Source organism: Macrotis lagotis, chromosome 1, assembly GCF_037893015.1.
Source record: "Macrotis lagotis isolate mMagLag1 chromosome 1, bilby.v1.9.chrom.fasta, whole genome shotgun sequence".
Lineage (NCBI taxonomy): Eukaryota > Metazoa > Chordata > Mammalia > Peramelemorphia > Peramelidae > Macrotis > Macrotis lagotis.
In genome coordinates, this window is record NC_133658.1 from 188,349,658 (window position 1) to 188,369,743 (window position 20,086).

The window sequence follows — 20,086 nt, forward strand, 5'->3', positions numbered from 1 at the left end:
TTTGGCCTCAGACACTTAATAATTACCTAGCTGTGTGACCTTGGGCAAGTCACTTAACCCCACTACCTTGCAAAAGAAAAAGCACAACCAAAAAAACCCTTAAAAGTTTCATTCTTTCATACATGCAGATCCCCAATTCTCCACTTATTAACAGATAACCTTCATGACATGCTGTAGCTAGGGAGATTTCTTAACCTGGTTAATAACCTGATCATGTATCTGGTGACAATGATCTCTGCACTTAGACTGGCACTCAATAGATGCATAATCCATCACCAGGATGCACTTTGAAGCCTTTTCAGTTGGGTATCATCTGTCAGAGCTAGTGATTTCACTAGGACAGCCCAGGGGAGCCCAAACTCATCTCTGTTCTAGAATAGAAATGTAGTGAAGCTTGAACACACACTATGTATGCCATATATATGTATATATATATATATATATATATATATATGTAATAGATTATTCATAATAAATATGTAAGGATGTGAAGGCTCTGCAATGATGTGTGTACATCTCATATACATATGTATGTATGCATACACACATCTTTAAACAGTAGGCTATGCATTATAAGAATATAAAAGCTTGGCAATGATACAGCAATAATATGTGTGTTTCATATACATATATGCATATGTATATACACCTTCATATACTAAACTATGCATAATAAATGCATAATGATGTGAAAGCCTTATAATGCTGCTGTCAAAAGAGGTAGGTAACTTGCCCCCTTCCGTGCCAGTAATTCTGATGTTTTCTGGAGGCTTATCAGAAGATCTGGGTAATTTGCATGACCTAAAATTATTTATCAAGAGGCATGATGACAGTGTAATTTTTAAAATGGAAAGGCTTGGGAATGTTTATTCTCTTGTTTTAGGAAGACTTAGCTGAGTGTGATAATTACTTGGAAAATAAACTACTGCACCTTGAAGTAGGTTGGGGTGGTGGCAGAGAAGCAAATCTGAGGGGAACATAGAAAGATTTCTGGAAGTCTCATAACTGTCTTCAGTGAACAGATAGACAGAAGCTGTGGGACTGTTCTTCAAGAAAATTGCCCAAGCTATATGGCCCAAGGTAGGACAAGGGGATGGGAGGTAGCAGGGAGTTTCATTCTTAAACAAATAGTTACTCTTTGCTGAGGAAACATAGAAAGTGCAGTGGAAGCAGGGCAGAGTCAGCAAATGCGTATGGGGTGGGGGGAGGAGTCCCACAGAGCAGTTGCAGTATGTAGAAAGAAGCAGAGAACAAAAAACAAAGTAGAACTTCAGCTTGTGGAGAAAGGGGTCATAGGATCATAGAGCAAGAGTTCCTTCCATATTTGAAGCTCCAGATGCAACAAACATAAGAGAAAACTGAGCCTCAGAGATGTTTAGTGTCTTGCCTGAGTTCATACTAAATGGTATCATATATCATTGATGCATCCAGGTATCAGCTTTGGAGGTAGATGAAATTTCAACAGATGATAGCTTCAGACAGAAACCACATATGAAAGAGAAGCAGAGAACTGCAACTTTGGAGGGTAATAAGAAGGCAGAATCTCAGCAGATGACAAAGCAGAGGTGGAGAAGCAGGGCCAAACGTGGAATGGAGAAGCAGCTGCAAGGGAGCTTAGATGCCGTGTAAGGAACAGTGGGATCACTTCACCAGCAGTGAAGCTCAGCTGGTTGCTGGGAGACAGTTGTGAGAATTCAGACAGAAGTTTTTCCCAGTTGTGAGACAGTACGGTAGCAAGCTTTTCTTACCTTGGAGCTTGAGTTTCTCAGGGATTTATTGCCTTCTCCCAGCAGCACATAAAATTGTTTAGAGCCAGAAAGAGAAATTTTTTTATGACTGGACACTGAGAATGATTCCATAACTTTATTTTCATTGTTATTTACTTATGTGACTCAGTTTAATTCATGGTTCTTGCCTGCTGTATTAGTAGAGAATGTACCAGTTAGAGACATGAAATTAATATTGTCCCAACATTGAACCTAATTACAGAACTGAGTGTAATATCTATTGCAAATGAACGAATGAATGAATGAATATTGAATTGAATTGGATGCTATCTCTTCTTTGCTTGCATTTGAGGACTTTCTAAGAGTCAACCAGAGAAGTCAAAAGCCTTACTGCCTAGGCCCTCCTTTGCTATTGTTGCTTAGTCATATCTGACTTTTCATGATTCAATTTGGGATTATTTTTTGGCATCGATATTAGAATGGTCTGCTATTTCCTTCTCCAGACCATTTTTACAGAAGAGGAAAGTAAGGAAAACAAGATTAAGGGACTTTCCTAGGGTCATAAAGCTAGTAAGTGTCTAAAGTCAAATTTGAACCCAGGTCTTCCTGATTCCTGACCTAACTCTCTATCCAGTGGGCCACTTAGTTGCCCAAATAAAGTCCTCCTTTATTTCAGGAATTTATTTTAAGATTCTTTAAAGAGAGCTCAGAGCAGTTTTTGCTTCACCCAGATATCTTTTCATATCCCTGAGGAGAAGTAGTGGATGAATTGTGCAGATTGAGGAATGCATTTTCAGAGAGGAATGCATTTGCTATTGGGAGGGTTCTATCAGGGGTGGAAGCACCAACTAAAAAAATCACAATAAAAATTTTCAAAGAACAGAAGAATCCATCCAAACCCCAGTTCTCTCAATGACAAGTGATAACTCTAGTGAGAAGCATACCACCTAGGCACTGCTTTGGGGGGAGAGAAAGCAAACAGGACTGATTCATCATGATCTGACCTAGAGTGAAATTTGTATTTATAGAGATGATTACTTTTAAAGATCCAACTTCTGCTTTAGAGAACATACTTGTCCTGCTCTAGGGTCTGCTTTAGAACCATGAGAAAATGATTCTTCTGAAAAGATTGCCCTGCTTACCCCCTGTACACTAGAACAAAACTATAGCACTTAGTCCCTCATTTGATCTGTAGAGATTCAAGGTTCTTTTCTATTTGAATTCCTTGTTGCTTCAGGACCCTTCCTAAAACCATAGATATAACCAGCTAGTATGGTATCCACCTTGCATGATCCTTAGGGCAGAGAGAGAGAAGGTAGGAACAATCTTGCTTTATCTCTGTACCCTCAAGACCCCTCCTATTGGTTGGTACTCAAGATCAGGGAAAGGGAACAACTTTCTCCCCTCCCCCTGACCTGTTTTGGAACAGTAACCAAGCTATCCTGGGCTGATGGCCAGCAAGAGGAATTGTCTGACCCAAATCTTCCCCACCACATCCTTCCCTTTACCAAACCTCCCCCAGGAGGCTCATATACACCCAGGGCTACTCATTTTTCCTGTCTTTCATACTCACAGTTCAGGCAATCACTTTCTCATGGGTACACATATTCTCTTTAACTCTGTCCTTCTCCCCTTCTTTTTCAACTCTTACCCAATTTCTGCACAAAAAGTTCGCTCCCTTTCTCCATCTATTCCCTTTTACCTCCTCTTTGTTACATTGAGACCCAATTAGAGCCTGTCATTTCAAATAAGAATAATGCTAATGATGCACTTGTGCTAGGGAAAATGAAAGTCAAAAGTTTGAAATTTCATACAATATATAACAGTTCAATCAACCTCTAAAGTCCTTGAAAGTTCACTTGAGAATCTCCATATCTTATCTATCTATCTATCTATATATCTATATATATTCTTTTCTAATTAAACAAAACTTTCCTCAACCACCATCATTCAAAAGATACAAATAAGTAAATTATTTCTTATTCAATATTACTATTTTCCTGTATTTTCCTATAGTTTCATAAATGTACATGGTGTCTCCTCCCAGTAGATTATAAGCTTCTTGAGGGCAAGATCTGTTAGACATTGTTTTCTTTGTATTATTCCCAGTGACTGAAAGAGAAACAACATATAGTAGATATTGGTTGATTGATTTAATTTATTGTTACTATTTAAATACTATTGTTGTCTGCTATTTTTCATTTAAAAACATGCAGTATTTCACAGGTTTTTGTGAACTAGTTTGAGAACCTGGTCATTTATGTATTGGAACTAAAAGACATCTTCCTATTTAAATAGCAACTTACAAATGCATATGTAGAACTGAACTGGAAATCAGGAGACCTGGATTCTAGACCCAGCTCAGCTGTTAGTCAAGTCTGTGCTGCTGGCAAGTCACTTGTCTTCTCTGTCTCCTTACCTGAAAATGAGAAGGTTGGACAAAATGATCTCAAAAGAACCTTCCAGATGTGACATTCTATGGTCTATGTCTTTCTAGTCTACTTCAGGATTCTACTGAATTACTTACTAACCCCTGAACATACTCTACAGTATGCTCACATCATTTCCTACATCTCTCTCTATTCTCTACTCCCTTCCTTCCCAGTGCCATTGCTTGCACATCTTTTGTGAATATTAGCACATGCTAATTAGTGTTGAGGGTAGCCTAATCTTATCTGACATCCTAGAAAGGTGAAGGTAATGTCATACTTCTCTTTATAACCCCAGAATACTTCCTGTCCTATACCCAGAGCTTGACATACAATAGATATTTAATAAATATTTGTTAAATTGAATTGAATTGTCCAGGCCTGGTCACATAAAACATATCAGAGAGTTGAAAAAGCAAGACGGTTGGGGGACGGAGAGTGGAAGCATCCAGCACAGGCATATAGAAGACACTTAACTAAATGAATGTTGGTTGGTTGATTGATTGATTGATTGGTTGGTTGAAGGAAACTGTAATCCCTGTTCCCTGTTCCCTGTTCCTAGGGAGGCTGAAGCTGATGAATTACTTGAGCTCAAGAGTGCTGAGCTGCTTTGGGCTAAGCTAATTAGGTTTTCATCATTAATATGGTTCCCCACCAATTTGGGAAGCCCCCAAGAATGGGGTTTGAGTTGCACCACTCTGCTTGAGGAGAAGCAAACAGAGCAAGTCAATACTCCAGTGCTGATAGATGATGAGACTGGGTCCATAAGTGACCAGTATATTTCTAGCCTAGGTGAGACAGGAGAACAGAGTATCCACCCCCGAAAAAATTGATTGGCCAAGTGGCTTTAGGAGATAAGAAATTTATGTAGGGACATTGAAAGGAAGCCTTAACTTTTATTTCCCAAGAAATTGGAATAAATGCTTTGGAACCACAGAGAATTGAGCAGTTTCAGAGTTCTATTCAGCCAGCTCACCACTGAAGAGATTTGCTAATGTTACTGATACAATTCACCTAAGCTATTTGCCCAGACTTACCCTGTCAACCCCTTCTCAAAATACCATGTTTATCCTCTCACTTTTGCCTCCCTGTCCCCCCACTCTCCCTCCCCCATCCTATGCCTCAACCCTGACATAGAAAAGATGGTCTGTCTCCTATATTATGTGATAGATTGAAGGGAATGATGACTGAAACTCACTTTCACTTCTGCCCAGACATTTGGAACCCCAGAGGAAAGTTAGTTTCTTTGTTCCTTTCCAATTGGTTGATATGATAGACATTTTTCTGACACTGTCTTTTTGGAATGGAGAAGGGAATTGAAGCTGCTTTTCCAAACAACCCAAAGACCAATGAACCTGAAAAATTTGTCTGCTTTGGTATTTCCCCCCTACCTGAAAGGATCTGAAGTAAATGTCCATGAGATTGGATCACCTTTTGATTTCCTTGCTATAGGAAGTCAATCAATAAATTATGGAAAAGTATTGGCTATCCGATCTTGGTTTCTTCCTCTGAAAAATATTTAAACCATAAAAGATCATCTCTAATTCTTTCCAGTTCCTATGTACTATGTTCTATTCAGTATACACCACATATTTACTGAATTTTTCCTCTTTTTGGTGTCTTCATCTCCATAGCTATGTCTCGTTTTTTGGTCAGTGTTCATTAAGAATTTTCCATGTTCCAAACACACTGCTACACTGGAGATACATATACAAGTAAAAAGAGTTCCTGCTCTCCTTCATTTTATATTCTATTGAGAGAAGAAAGCATATAAAAAAGAACTGAAAAGCAAAAGAGGGAAAGCGTCCAGAGCACTGTCCCTGGCCCATCAAAGGGACTTAAGTGCTTTTTGGTTGCTTGCTTTGATTGATTGATTGATTGAGGGGGAAAAAGTGGAATATGGCTCTGGTCATTGACATAAGGAATGGTTGATGATTAATGGTCAGGAGAGGATGAAGCTTTCTAGTAGAGTGAGGTTAAGAAAACTGTTCAGGCGTGACTTAGACACAATAAGGAAACAATATAGTTTTGGTCAGATTGAAAAATGAATTGTAGCAGCAATTAAAGGATAAAGAATTTTCCTGGAAGTTCATCTAGAACAGTTAAAATTCTGTCACCTATGACCCTATTATCATTAATTATTAATAAAATCATTTTTAATGCTGGCATTCAGTATCTCTAAGCCAGTTAAACAACAGCTATTTAACTGTGGTCTCTGTAATTAAATTTTGTATTATTCTGTCCTGTAAATTCAAGATATTTCCTTTTCTCTTTCTTTTAAATTCCAACAATAAGAAAAGTCCAGGATGACCTTTTTTCTAGAAGGAATGTGGTAATATTGATTTTCCCCATTCTTGCTGCCCCGCCCCCGCATATAGAGTTTATATCTCTGACCAATTGCTTTATGGTAAATTGCCAAAATTTCAATCTACAATTGAAGGTCATAGCAGACTTCTATCATATCATACCACTGACCACTATATCAAGCACAGTCTAAAGAAATTTCCAAAAGAAATGTCCTTAGAGAAAAGGAAAAACAGTAAATTTGAATTATTACTCTTTAGGTTTAATTTTTTTCAAATTACATAAGTATTTGTTCTCTAACAGTATCTGTACCTTAAGCCCAGAACTTTCTACTCCCTCACCTCTATCTTTTAGCTTCTTCTAAGACTCATCTTTATACTCATTTCTTCAGGGGATATTTCCCTATCCCTCCCAACTATTACCTCAAATTACCTTCTAATACTCTGCATATTACTTGTATGAATAAAATTATGTAAGTCGTCTTCCCTTTTAGAATGTAAACTCCTTGAGAATAAAGACTATATTTGCTTTTCTTTGTATTTCTGTCATCTAATAGTGACTAGTTCATATTATGCAATCAATACAATGCTTTTTGACAGAAGAAAACAAAGATTCTATTGGAGGAGGTCAGATTGAGAAGGGTAAAAAGAAAACTAAGGGAGAAGAGTAGAAAAAAGGAGTAAAGAAGAGGAGAGAAAATTTATAATCTGAGTTTGCCTGTTTCCTTTTATTAATAATGTTTTTAAAAAAAAGTCTTGCCTCCAGAGCATATTGTCTGTAGCCTCTAGTCACTTAAACTCTCATAAGTCTTAGTTGCTTTTTGATCTGTAAGTTGCCTTTTGCATTGAAGGATTTTTTTTCTCGATGGGAGTTGTGTTTACAATGAAGACACCATAGATCTGGGAGGAAAATATAAGACACTCCTTCCTCCAATTCAGAATCTGTGGCATAACAACTATAGCTTTATAATTCTTATTGATTTGAAATAGTTTTTCCTTTTGTGAATTTTCTGAATCCTAATCATCCAAAGAAAATTTTGTCTAAAATGGACAGTTTTCCGAATAAAAAATTCAAGTAATTGTATTCATCAACAAGACTTAAATTTCTGGGTCCAACAATTAATTATGATATGTCACAATATTTATACTCTATTTTTCTGGGATACAGGCCCAATGGAAACAATCATTTTACATTTTCTTATCTTTAGAATACTTCTTAGCTTAGAATCCATCTCCAGAGTATTCTTTGAGACATGATCTATTTAAAACCAAACCTTGAGCCCCCAATAATACATCTCTGTGCCAAACCATGTCAAATGACACATGAATTCAAAAGCAAAAGGTATTAATTAAACTGAATTGTTTAATTAAGCTATTTAATAGCACATAAATATGGCTATCATCTACTATGCCTTCAGGGGAGCACTAGCCAACACCCCACATAAATCTTCGGTGTTAACATAGTGAGAAAGGAACATAATTACTTGAAACTCATGGCACTGGTGTTCAAGATTAGAATATAAAGGCCTTCAGTCTAAACCAACTTCTCTTTCATTTCCAGCAGGCAAGAGAGTGCTAAGATCTTAAATCTGAATGAACACTGAAACTTCAAAGCTTTTGGAATCCTGATCCCCTTCTAAATGGAATGTTAAACTCCAGGTTGCTCCATCCAGATCCATATTAAGTTCTTTCTATGTGACTATCTTTTCTTTTACTCTAGTCACCACTTCTGTGAAGGAAGGAACCTTTGTTTCCTTTGAATAAAAGGTGTTAGGCATGACAGGTGGGGTCAGAAATACAATTATCCCTTCTACATCATGGTTTTCCCCATTGTGTTTTTGATATATTGGAGGCTGGCATAAGAAATTAAATGGTAATTTTTGGGGGGAATTTTGCAGAAAACGTAGATGACACATGAATGCCAGCAGCAACACACAAAAAAAGTTTAGAAACTCGGAAATACATAAAATATATGTAGAATATAGCATAATACAGCCTATAACCAAATACTTACAATAAAGGTGTTATAAACAGACACAAAAAAGAAAAACATCATACTTCTCTGGTATAAAGGGAGGATCAAAAACTTTTTTTGAGGATCTTATAGATTGCAGGGGTACATGATTCTAACCCCAGGGCTAATTAAAAAAAAAAGATAGTACTTGCCCTCCAGAAGTTTCTTCTTACAGGTGATTATCAGTCACTTACCCTCTCTATCAACTTCCTCTTCTATTAAAAAGAAGAAGTTAAGCTAGATCTCTATGGTCCCTCCCATCTTTAAAAATGAATAATTCTAATTTCCGGTTTGGAGAGAATTGTGGGTGGGGTATTTGGTGGGGAGGGGGTGGTTATACATCAGTAAATAAAACAACAATGAGGAAAAAAGTTGGTGCAAAGAGAATAACAGCATAGAAAAGGAGGAGGTCTTACAAATAAAGGAATTGGGCTTAGTTCCACATTCCATTATCTCCTAGGAAACTCCCACTGGGGAACCCCCCACTCCCACCATGAGACACTCTCTGATGTCATGGAAAGAGATGTGGGAACTAGTAGGGGGGTTGTTTCATTTTATGAAGGTAGATTTCACAAATTTGAGAAATCTTATTTATAACGATCTGTCTTGGTTCCTCAGTTTAGGCTTCCCAGAAATCTGAGTTGTCCCAAAGTGACATGGGTGCTTGTAGAAGAAATGAATTCCCTTTGCTAGAGGTGTTGAATGAGCTAGGATGTTAAAGATTTTATCCTTGGGACTCTGGACGATCCTGTGCACCTTGCTGCTGCAATCTTCCTCATGGTTTGTGCATAAAGCAGTTTGTCTTATTGCATCTGTTTTCTGAAACATCTAGATGGCACATTGGCTAGAGTTCTTCTGGGTTTGGAATCAAGAAAACTTGAATTCAAATCTAGCCTCAGACACTTAGCAGCTGTGTGACCCTGGAGAAGTCACTTAATCTAGTTTTGTTTTGGGTTTTTTTGGCCTCAGTTTCATCTACTTTAATTGGAAATAATAATAATATCTACCTTGCAGGACTAATGTGAAGATCAAATGGATTAATATTTATAAAGTGCTTAATAAAATTTGAGCATATAATAGATATTGTATAAATGTTTATTATCTTTTCTTCCTCTCTAACATAACAATTTGATATTATGTAGATCCATTCCTGCGTATCTATCACAATCAATCTGCAAAAATTTATTAGTTTGTTAATTGCATACTATGTAGCATACTGTGCTAGGTATACAGCAAAAGTGGAATAGTCCCTGCCCTCAGGAGCTTATATTCTAATGGGGAGACAACATATTTATATAAATGTGTATAAATTTTATTAAAAATGAATAAAAGATGTATAACATGGAAACAATGTAAAGAAGAACAAACTGCCTTCTGTGGGGAGGGGGGAGGGAAGCAAGTTTAGGTGAAAATTTGTAAAATTCAAAATAAATAAAATCTTTCTTAAAAATGAATAAAAAGGGGGTGGCTAGGTGGCAAAGTGGATAGAGAACCTTCCCTGGAGTCAGGAGTACCTGAGTTCAAATTCGACCTCAGACACTTAATAAATACCTAGCTGTCTGACCTTGGGCAAGCCACTTAACCCCATTTGCCTTGCAAAAACCTAAAAAAGATGAATAAAAGGAAGTTTGGGGAGGAAATCAAAGAAATATAAGTGGAAATTTAAAAACAGGGTCTAATGAAGAAAAATAAAGGGATTGGAATTATTAACTTAGAGAAACAAAGGATGAAAAGTACTTAACAATGTTTAAAATAAAAGATTTTTCATTTGTCTTTTTTATAGAAATCCTATCCATCAAAGGTATGTTCATGTGCATCATTATTATTGTTATTAATATTTATGATAATACAAGATAAAATAAAATTTATCCCCTCTATTGAATTGTGAACTCCTTGAATGGAATGGAATGAAATTGAACTTATTTAAATTGAACTAAATTAGACAAATGAGCTTAATCTGTAATGGTGGGAATTTACCTTAGGCATAAGAAAGAATTTTCAGACTCTTGATTTTGAGATCTGAGGTTTGGGATTGAAGTTCCTTTTGGGTTTTGTAACTTATACAATATTGAGGAGCAAGAAGCAATCTTGGGAATCATCTCAACAGCATCTGAGAAAAGGTCTGTCATGCAGCAAGTTGCATTTGGATGGGACTAATGATAGAAATATTGTCTGAACCTACTCTTTCTAAGGACCAAAATGACATAATGGAGATTGTGCCCTTGAAGCATAGGGGAGAAATGTTTGTACTTTTGTTTTTGCCAACTCTTTGTAAAAGGACTTTTTCAGCCATTTTTAGTAGCTAGGTCAAAAAGGCTGACCATTCTTTGATCTGAATTGACCATTACAAAGAGTTTTGCCACAGAATTAAGTGGAGTGAATCAAAACAACATATATATATATATATATATATATATATATATATATATATATATACACATATATGTATATGTATATATATACATATATATATAAATATATGTGTGTAATAGAATATAGATATATTATAGAATCAATCCCAATAATTCTGAACTTAGGTTCCCCAATAACTGAGATAAAATTAGTCCTAGGTCATCCCATCAAAGAGTCAGGAAATGCCTGCCTCACTATACCGAAGCCCTATAAGGATATTTTGATATCATGACGCAAACTGGTTTGGGGTTAAAAAAAATGATGAATGGCATTTCCACCCTTTATTCTCCTGAGAAGAGGGGGCTAGTTGGATTTTGAGTTCACTAAACTTCCTAAGAAAGTAAGAAGTAAGTTTTACTTATGCAAGTCACATGACTTCTGAAACCACTTTTTTGTGCCTGGAAGGCTCAGCATAATAGTTCAGCTGGAAGAGTCCATGAGTCACTTCAGTCCTGAATTTGCCCCTTGAGTGTAACTGGGCATAGTTGTCATCACTGAATGCTGTCAGTAAGGCAGACAGTCAAAAGGCAGTCAAAGATGAGAGACATCTTTTCCTGGGCATGCAATTTCTTTAGGATTTAACTATATCCATTAAGGGTTATTTCAGCCATAAGGACTTCCTCCAAAAGAGTGACCATCAAGATTTAAAGGACTATGTTTTAAAATATCGCCAAGGTAAAGAAGTAGTTTTATTTTTCATTTTCAGCTTTCTATCTAACTTTTATTAATTGTCTTGATTTGATTTGAATGGTTTGCTCTGAATTTTTTAGGTGAGACTGGTGTTTAGGAAAATATTGCTATTGTTATGGATAGTGAAAATTAAATAATGTAGTCTCTACTATGGTGGTCAATGGATGACTGATTTGATTTTCTTTTTTGTTTATTTGTATGTTTTTAGAGGAGGGAGTTTAGATCTGTGATTTTATTCATGTAAAGGGAACTTTAGTACGGAAAGTCCTTCCATTGATTCAGACAAGCAAGATTATCTATAATTTATAGTCTTAGCTACCTGGGGTGCTGTGAAAATGATATGACTTGACAAGCATCTTACAATTCATATGTGTAAGAGGCAGAACTTGAACCCACTGTCTCTGACTTTAGCAAATAAGATTGATCATTCCATGATTTTTTTAAAAACCCTATCTCAGGTGATTTTAAAAATCTGAAGGTGAAAGCAGCAGGAAATTGACTCCATTTATGGACAAAAATCTAGAGAATGAAGAAGTTGGAAATATTTCTGCTTGAATTTCTTCTTTCAAAAGAAAGACCAATGGGGGGGGGGGGAATAGGAAAAAAATCCAGCATATATTTTGAAAGTGTCTTTTGCCTCAGTATTTCACCTACTATTTGACTGTTTTCTCTTCTCCTTTTCTACTTAATTCTTTTTATATACTCCAAGACTGATTTGTTGGGAATTGTTTTGTTGGGTTCTCCTTTTTTGGACGTTCTTTGCAATTGTGAATAATTCCTTTTGGGCAGAATCTCATTTCTACTATCCAAAGAAGATATAAATGGATAATCTTAGGCCATGGAGGATCCCAAACCTCCTTTTGAATGGTTCTCCTTAGAATATTATCTTGGTCCTTATTTTGATTTGCTATAACTTTAGAACATAGCCTGGTACTATGTTAGACACAAGGTCTATAAAGAGGCAAAAAGCAGTTTAGTTAGCACATATTCTAAAGGAGAAGACAACGTAAATAAATGCATACAATATCTAGGCAGAATAGATGGAAGGTAACTTGAAACAAAAAGCACTAGCAACTAGGACTGGGAAATGCCTTCTGCAGAAAGCTGTATTTGCATCTTCTTCATTGACAGCTGAAGTCTGATGTTAGCTTGGTGTCCAGGGCTCTGGCCTTCACCATTCATTATTAGTTTATCATTAGCAGAAGTTATAACTGAAACAAAGTGACTCACCCTTTGGAAAGATGAGTCAGGGACTTGGACTTGACTGGAATTAGAAGTCTACCATAGACTCACTTTCAATTGTTTAGCCCATAAAATCAAACTGTACATTTAAGCAATGAAGGTTACGGGTTTCTATGAAACAGTTACTTATGAGATAAGGCTGAGCATGGAGGAAGTATGATGCATGCTTGAAAGGATGAACATCTGGTTGAGGTGATAACGTTAGACTGAGGAAACTAAAACCTGACTGAGAAGTGAAAGTCTACAGAGATTTCGGCAGTTGGGTCCTAACTAACATTAACTGAAAATATATTTGCTTTAAGTTTGTTGTGATGAGTAAGAGTTGAAAATGGAAGATGGATGGAGAAACCTGTGTGATTCCAGTGATTTGCAGTCATCCAAGCTAATTCCAGTGATTTCTGGAGTTCAAATTGGCTGGTCCTTGACCTCAGAATTTCAGGGCGGGGGGAAGGTGTGTTATTTCTCTGAGCTGATATTAAACATATAATGCAATCCCTTTCTTTATTTCTGTTATTTCCTGTTCCTTTCTCCATCTGTTTTAAGCAAACATACAGGCAGGGATAGCACTGTGAAACAGTATTGTGAAAACTCATAAAGAATAGGGAATTGGGGGACAGCTAGATGGTGCAGTGAATAGAGCATTAGCCCTAGAGTCAGGATGACCTGAGTTCAAATTTGACCTTAAACACTTAACCTTGAGCAAATCACTTAACTCCATTCTTGCAAAAACCTAAATAAAAAGAATAGGGAATTAGAAATGAAGTCATGCCAGAGAAATCAAATAGAGGAAAGATAAGAAAACTAATGCATGCATGAAAAAGCTTTACCATATGCCAAGTTTTTTGCATACAACTAGATGAAAATAGAAAATTAAACACTCCCTCACCGCTCTCATGAAGTTCACATTCTAATTGAGGGTGGAAGGTTCATCAATAATGCAGATGGAAAGGTCAAGTTGTAATGTTGGTATCTCATCAGGGTAGATGGCAAGACCTGCTCTTCCTTAGGGCACAGTAATAGGGAAGATGAAAATATGAAATATATATTATTGTCATTAATCAAAGTACTACTATTTTGTGGATGAATGTGACTGGTTGATGATATGTTTGATGATGACCATCTTTTTTTTCCTTTTTTAAATCTTTAAAAATGAAACTGAGTCTTTCAAATGAGTTTTTCATGTGCTTCTCTAATTTCCAAGGCTTCCCTCTACCAGCCACTTTTCACTGACCAGGCAGATCCTCTGCCTGATTCACTCAAGTCCAAAGAGGAGAAGACTTAGGACCTTCCATGGCCTAGGATTATCCATAAATGTCTTTGGACATTAGACCTAAGATTCCACCCCAAAAGAATCATTCACAATTGCAAAGTACTTCAAGGTCAAACTTTGATAAAGTAGCATGATTTCTTATGATGAAAACAAAAGTGATAACTTACATTAGGTGCTTTGTAATCCTTCAAATGATATCTAAATTCTAATTAATATTGTCACTGTTACTTTCCTTTGGTACTTCCTCACCCACTTTTTTGCAACCCTCTCTACCCCTTTAAGTGATTCTCTTCATCCTCCCCATATTAGTGCCTGCACATGTCAGCCCCATGGCATTCTACCTGGGATGACTAATTATCCATTTGAATAAATCAGTCAAGTTTCCATTTCCTCAGTGTACAGAATGTCATTCAGCTATCATGATGAAGGGATCTGGTGTTTATCAGAGTTTGTTTTAATTCTCACTAAAGTGTCAGTGACTTGTAAGAGTTCATTAGGGTTCTAAGGCCACTGCCCTACCAATTCCTTTCTTAGGATAAGTGAGGTGGTTCTAATGTTCAAACTAGGTTGTGTCCAGATTTGTGATAGTCAACTCCAAAATTGTTAATTTTGAGTGTGAGAAATTATTCTTCAGAAATCAGCAAATGTTACAAATTTTTGTGGATTGTCTCATCTTAAGAAAGTAATGGAGAAAAATTAATAATGTATATTGAATTGAAAAGTATGTTCTGTGTGCCTTTTTTCCCCTGGAGATTCTATCTTTAAACATTTATTAGTACCCCACTTATTAGCCTTATTGTATGCAAAGGTTCCCTTGAATGAAAATATGGCACTAATAAACAGTATTAAACCTTACTTAGGAGAGGCAATAAACAATGTTATAATGAAGGAGGGGGCTGAATTCTAATACTGCCTCTCACACATTTTGGCTGTGTGACCCTAAGCAAATCACTTTATAGCTCAGTGTCTCCAGGCAACTCTGAGATTATACATTAAAGAGTAGGCAGGTATTGATCTGGGTTGATAGAGATAGTTTCCTCATTCAGGATTGAACCACATTGATGAAATTACAAGATTAGATCTAAAAATAGACCCTTGTTTTATTTTTTTTAAAAAAGAGCTACAAAACTTGTGGAGTATCTAAAAAGATCATCAGAATATCATAAATTAAAGTTTAATAATTATTAAAATTAATAATTTATTGCCTTCTGAAAAAAGAAATATCTAAATCTCAGCTCTTTTTCTTAGGGGGCTTGACATTCTAATAAACTGAGAGCCAATATATAAATCTGACATAGCTTGGTAGGGTGCAAAAATCCCTGGAGTATTAGCTTTGCCTCTTAGTGGTCACAAAACCATAATTTAATCTAAGAATAAGCTTCCTTTTTTATAAAATGGAAATAATGATAATATACTTTCTATTTGTCCCATTGAGTTGAAATGAAGAAACATTTTGTAAACAATAAACTATTATTGCTAGTATAATCCCATCTTCAGCTGAAGACCTTTCCTGTTCATCTCTCCTTCTAGTTCCTTATTTCTAAAACTGTCTTTCACTTACACTTATATATAACTTAGGTTTGAATTCCAGAAAAAGTTAGGAAGAGGGACAGGAGGGGAAGGAGAGTAGACTAGCTCAGTCCATCCACAAAATGATGGATCTAAGAGGACTCATCAATAGGGGAATGACAGGGGCATTGCAGAGGGATATAGCAAGTTGAGTAGGCCACAGATAGTAGGTTACTCCAGGGCGAAGCAGCACCAAATACTGAGGAGAGTGCCAGGATGATCTCACAGGAGGGTGGATATGGTTTTAATATCAGGAGAAAATCAAGAACAAGACTAGAAAAGGAATGGACAAGAATCCCTTTCTTGAACCTAAGTTCCTTAGTCATTGGTTTGAATCAATCAGAGGAGTATCCTACACCTTCTTAGTAAGGGGACAGAACAAAATGCTCCTTCCAACAAAGGTCCACTCCTATAATCTTCTTAAGTTTATTGGGGGGGGGCAAATCATCAAATTAACATTATATATAATTTTACCCAAATGTTGAATGCCTAACAGTCTTATGTATATGCCACCTTGAGTCTTTGCCTCAATAATAATATAGTCCTGTGTTTTTAAAATTCTTTCCTGTCCTGAAATATCCCCTCCTTGATATTACATAGTTGTGCCCAAATGTTGAATACATAACAATTTTAAAATATGTCACTTCAAATGTCATTGTGTGATTTTAAGACACTTTCTGCCTCTACCATTTGTGTCTGGCAGTCAGATAAAAACAAGAAACAAAATTATATTTTTCATAACAAAAACCATTAAAAATGTTATGTGAGAAGGATCAAAAGAACAAATCTCCACTGCTATTCTCATCATTTTAAGTAGGTAGCAGTATGTGAAAGGTAGAACACTAATAATAAAAAGGGGCAAAGAAATTCTTTTCTTTTTTAAATGTCAACTTGTCCATTCAACATATATATATATATATATGTATATATATATATATATATATATATATATATGTGACTATTCATATATAAAAGTGTAACCTGCTATAATTATCTGTTGGTCTAAAAATACTTTTCATCACAATAGATAATATTGATATGAGATTGATTTCATCTCTGTCTTTTGCTTTGCTGAGTGCAGAAGAGTAGAGAATTGATCACAAAAAGCTGGGGTTTTCAGAGGAATGTGTGGATGAAACAATAAATCAAAGGCTGGTCACATTGTTAGGGGAAGAAAGATTGATCCTCTCATCTCTGGATGGAGAAATCTCTTTTTCTATTTGTCATCCCATTTTACTCGAATATTGTCTAGTAGGTAATGGCTCAAGACTTACTAGGGACCAAAGGAGATTAAGACTCCTGAATTTGTAAGTAGAGTTTCTTTGGTTCCTTGGGAACACTGACTTGCCTCTATTATTGCAAAAGATGTTACTTTTTTGACCCAGCATCATTTGATATAATATACCAGAGTCTCCTGAGCAAGTAAGCTCAAGGTAATAGGATCAGAATTTGCAGAAAGCAGAGAGGATTCAGATGAGACAGTAAAAAAAGTGCAGCATGTACATCAAGTTGTGGCACAGGGGTCTTAATTGGCCTAATAGGCAAACAGGGATTTCTGTCAGCCCAATCAACAACCATTTATTAAGTGGAAATATATTTTACATGATTGTACATGTTTAACCTATGAGGGAGATAAATTTGGAACTCAAAATCTTTCGGGGATAGAGCCAAGTTGATGACATGGAAGTAAGAATTTTCAGAAGCTGTTGTTCCCCAGAACACTCCAAATGCTATAAAATTATGACTCTAACTAAATTCTAGAGTGGCAGAAGCCACTGAAAGACCAAGTGAAAACAATTTTCTAGCCCAAGACAACTTGGAAGACCAGGTAGAAAGATCCATTTCACTAGGATCAGGCTTGGAAAGAGCAGCAGTGCAACTTGGGCTGCAGCCGAACTGCACTGGAGCAAACCAGTTCCAGGCATCCAGGTATAGGATACCTGTGTTCCTAGGGAGCATCTGGGTTGGTGGAAACTGGAACAGTTTTCAGACCTCTCAGATCAGGGATTGCCAGGGACAGCTTGGAAGGTCAGTGGGAAAACTCTGCTACATCAGAGTGAACTCAGAGCCCAGGTCAGCACAGGCCTCAGGGCAACCCCACCTCAGTAACCTACAGAGCCACTAGTAGCTGCTTCCATAACCTTCAATCCACAGATAGTAAGGGGATGGGGAGAGACTGCAGAGGTCTATCTGCTGTCCCTGGGGCAAGGCTCTGCTGCTTTACCCATACACAGATTGAGGTTGCATTCTGGGGCCCCATACTACCATAGAAGAGCAGGGACCCTCCTCACTGCTCCAGGGCAGAGGGAAGTGCTTGTGGTCATCCACAGACCAGAGCACAGTCCAGGAGAGTGGTCAGAGCTCTCATAAGACCTTGAAAGAATTAAAGTCAGGGGGGAGGGGTATCCCCAAAACCCTCAAAAGCTTTGGAAGTATGTTAAAATCAAGTCATATGCTGGGAAAATGAGCAAACAATAGAAAAAACATCTTACCATAGAAAATTACTTTGATCCCGTAGAGCATTAAAATATTCAGAAGATTGCAAAGTCAAAACTTTTGTATCCAAAACCTCCAAGAAAAAATAGGAATTAGTCTCAGTCTATGGAAGAGTTCAAAAGAGACTTTGAAGAACAAGTAAGGGAAGTAGAGGAAAAATTGGAAAGAGAAATGAGCGTGATGCAGGAAAATAATGAAAACTACATCAGAAGCTTGGTGAAGGAGATACAAAAAAAACTGGCCAAAGATTAAAAAGCTCTCTGAATAAAACAACTCCTTCAAATGTAGAATGGAGCTAAAGGAAGCTGATGAGTTTTGGTAAATCAAGAAAGAATAAAACAAAACCAAAAGAATGAAAAACTAGAAGAAAATGTGAAATATCTCAATGGAAAAACAACTGACCTGGAAACACAGATCCAGAAGAGATGATTTAAAATTTTTTGAGCTACCTGAAAGTCATGACCCAGAAACAGGCCTAGATTTCATTTTTAAATAAATAATCCAGCAATATCACCCTGATATCCTAGAAGCATAGGGTAAAATAGAAATTTGAAGCATGCAACTAGGTGGCACAGTGGATAGAGCACTGGCCTGAGTTCAAATCCAGCCTCAGATGTTTAATAATTACCTAGCTGTAGTTACTTAACCCCATTGCTTTAAATTTAAAAAAATTTAAAGAAATTGAGGTATCCACTGATCACCTCCTAAAGGAGAGCTCAAATAAAAACTCCCAAGAACATTATAGCCAAATTCCAGAATTCCACAAAGAGAAAATATTAAAAACACAGAAAGAAACAATTCAAATATCATTGTGCCACAGTCAGGATAACAAAATAGTTTAATAGGTCTATATTAAGGGCTTGTAGGGACTGTACTGTGAGATTCCAAAAGGCAAAAAAGCTTGGATTACAACTGAGAATCAATGACCCAGCAAAACTAAACATCCTCTTTCAGGGAAAAAGATGTATATTCAATGAAATAGGGGACTTTCAAACTTTCCTGTTGAAACAACCAAAACTGAACACAAAGTTTGATTTTCAAGTACAGGACTCAGGTGAACTCAGAGTGGATGGAAAGAGCAAATTATGAAGTATTTAATGATGTTGAACTGCAAGTATTCCAACATGGGAAGTAGATACTGATAACTCATATGAACCTTCTCATTAATTAGAGTAGTTAGAAGGAGCATATATAGACAAGGCACAGAAGGGAGCTGTATATTGAAGGTAGAATATATTATAAAGATGGAGGTCAATGGACAAAAATGGAATGTATTGAGTAAAAGAGAAAGGAGTAAGTAGAATGGGGCTAAGATATTTCACATAAAAGGGTCAAGGACAACTATTTGCAATGGAATGGAAGAGGGAGAGGTGAGGAGGAATGTGTGAGCCTTCATTCTCATTGGAAATGACTCAGAGAGGAGAAAAGGGATGGGAGAAGGGGAACAAGGGAGGAGAGGGGGATAGGATGATAGAAGATAGGGAAATCATGGGAAAGGAGTAATTAGATACAACACAATTTTGAGGAGGACAGGAGAAAGGAAAGAGAGAATAAATGGGGAGTGGGGAGGCATAGAATGAAGAGAAATATATTTAACAATAGTATCTGTGGGAAATATTTTGAAAACTTCTTTGATGCTCTTATGATAAAGAATGCAACCCATCCCAGAGACAGAGTTGATGTATCTGAACACCAACTGAAGTACACACCATTTTTTCCCTCTCATTTTATTTTTTTTTTTTGAGGTTTCTCTATCTTTGTGGGAAGAGGGGGAATATGTTTACTTTTACAACAAGATTATTGTAGTAATGTGGAAAAATAAATTTTTTAAAAATCTTTCTAAAATGAACATTGAAAATTGTCTTTACATATAACCAGAAAAAATAAAAATACTATTAAAAAGAAATTAAAAACAAACATTTATTAAATGTACT

The 20,086-nt window shown here is 36.5% G+C and overlaps 1 protein-coding gene across 1 annotated transcript in view; it reads left to right on the plus strand.

Moving 5' to 3' along the window:
- Positions 1–11,259: 11,259 nt before the first annotated feature.
- The window catches only part of BLK (BLK proto-oncogene, Src family tyrosine kinase), a 159,851-nt gene continuing 151,024 nt past the window's right edge, over positions 11,260–20,086 (plus strand). Inside the window, exon 1 of the mRNA XM_074209508.1 lies at positions 11,260–11,560. The gene's annotated coding sequence lies outside the window, so the exon portion shown is untranslated. The remainder of the gene's footprint in view (positions 11,561–20,086) is intronic.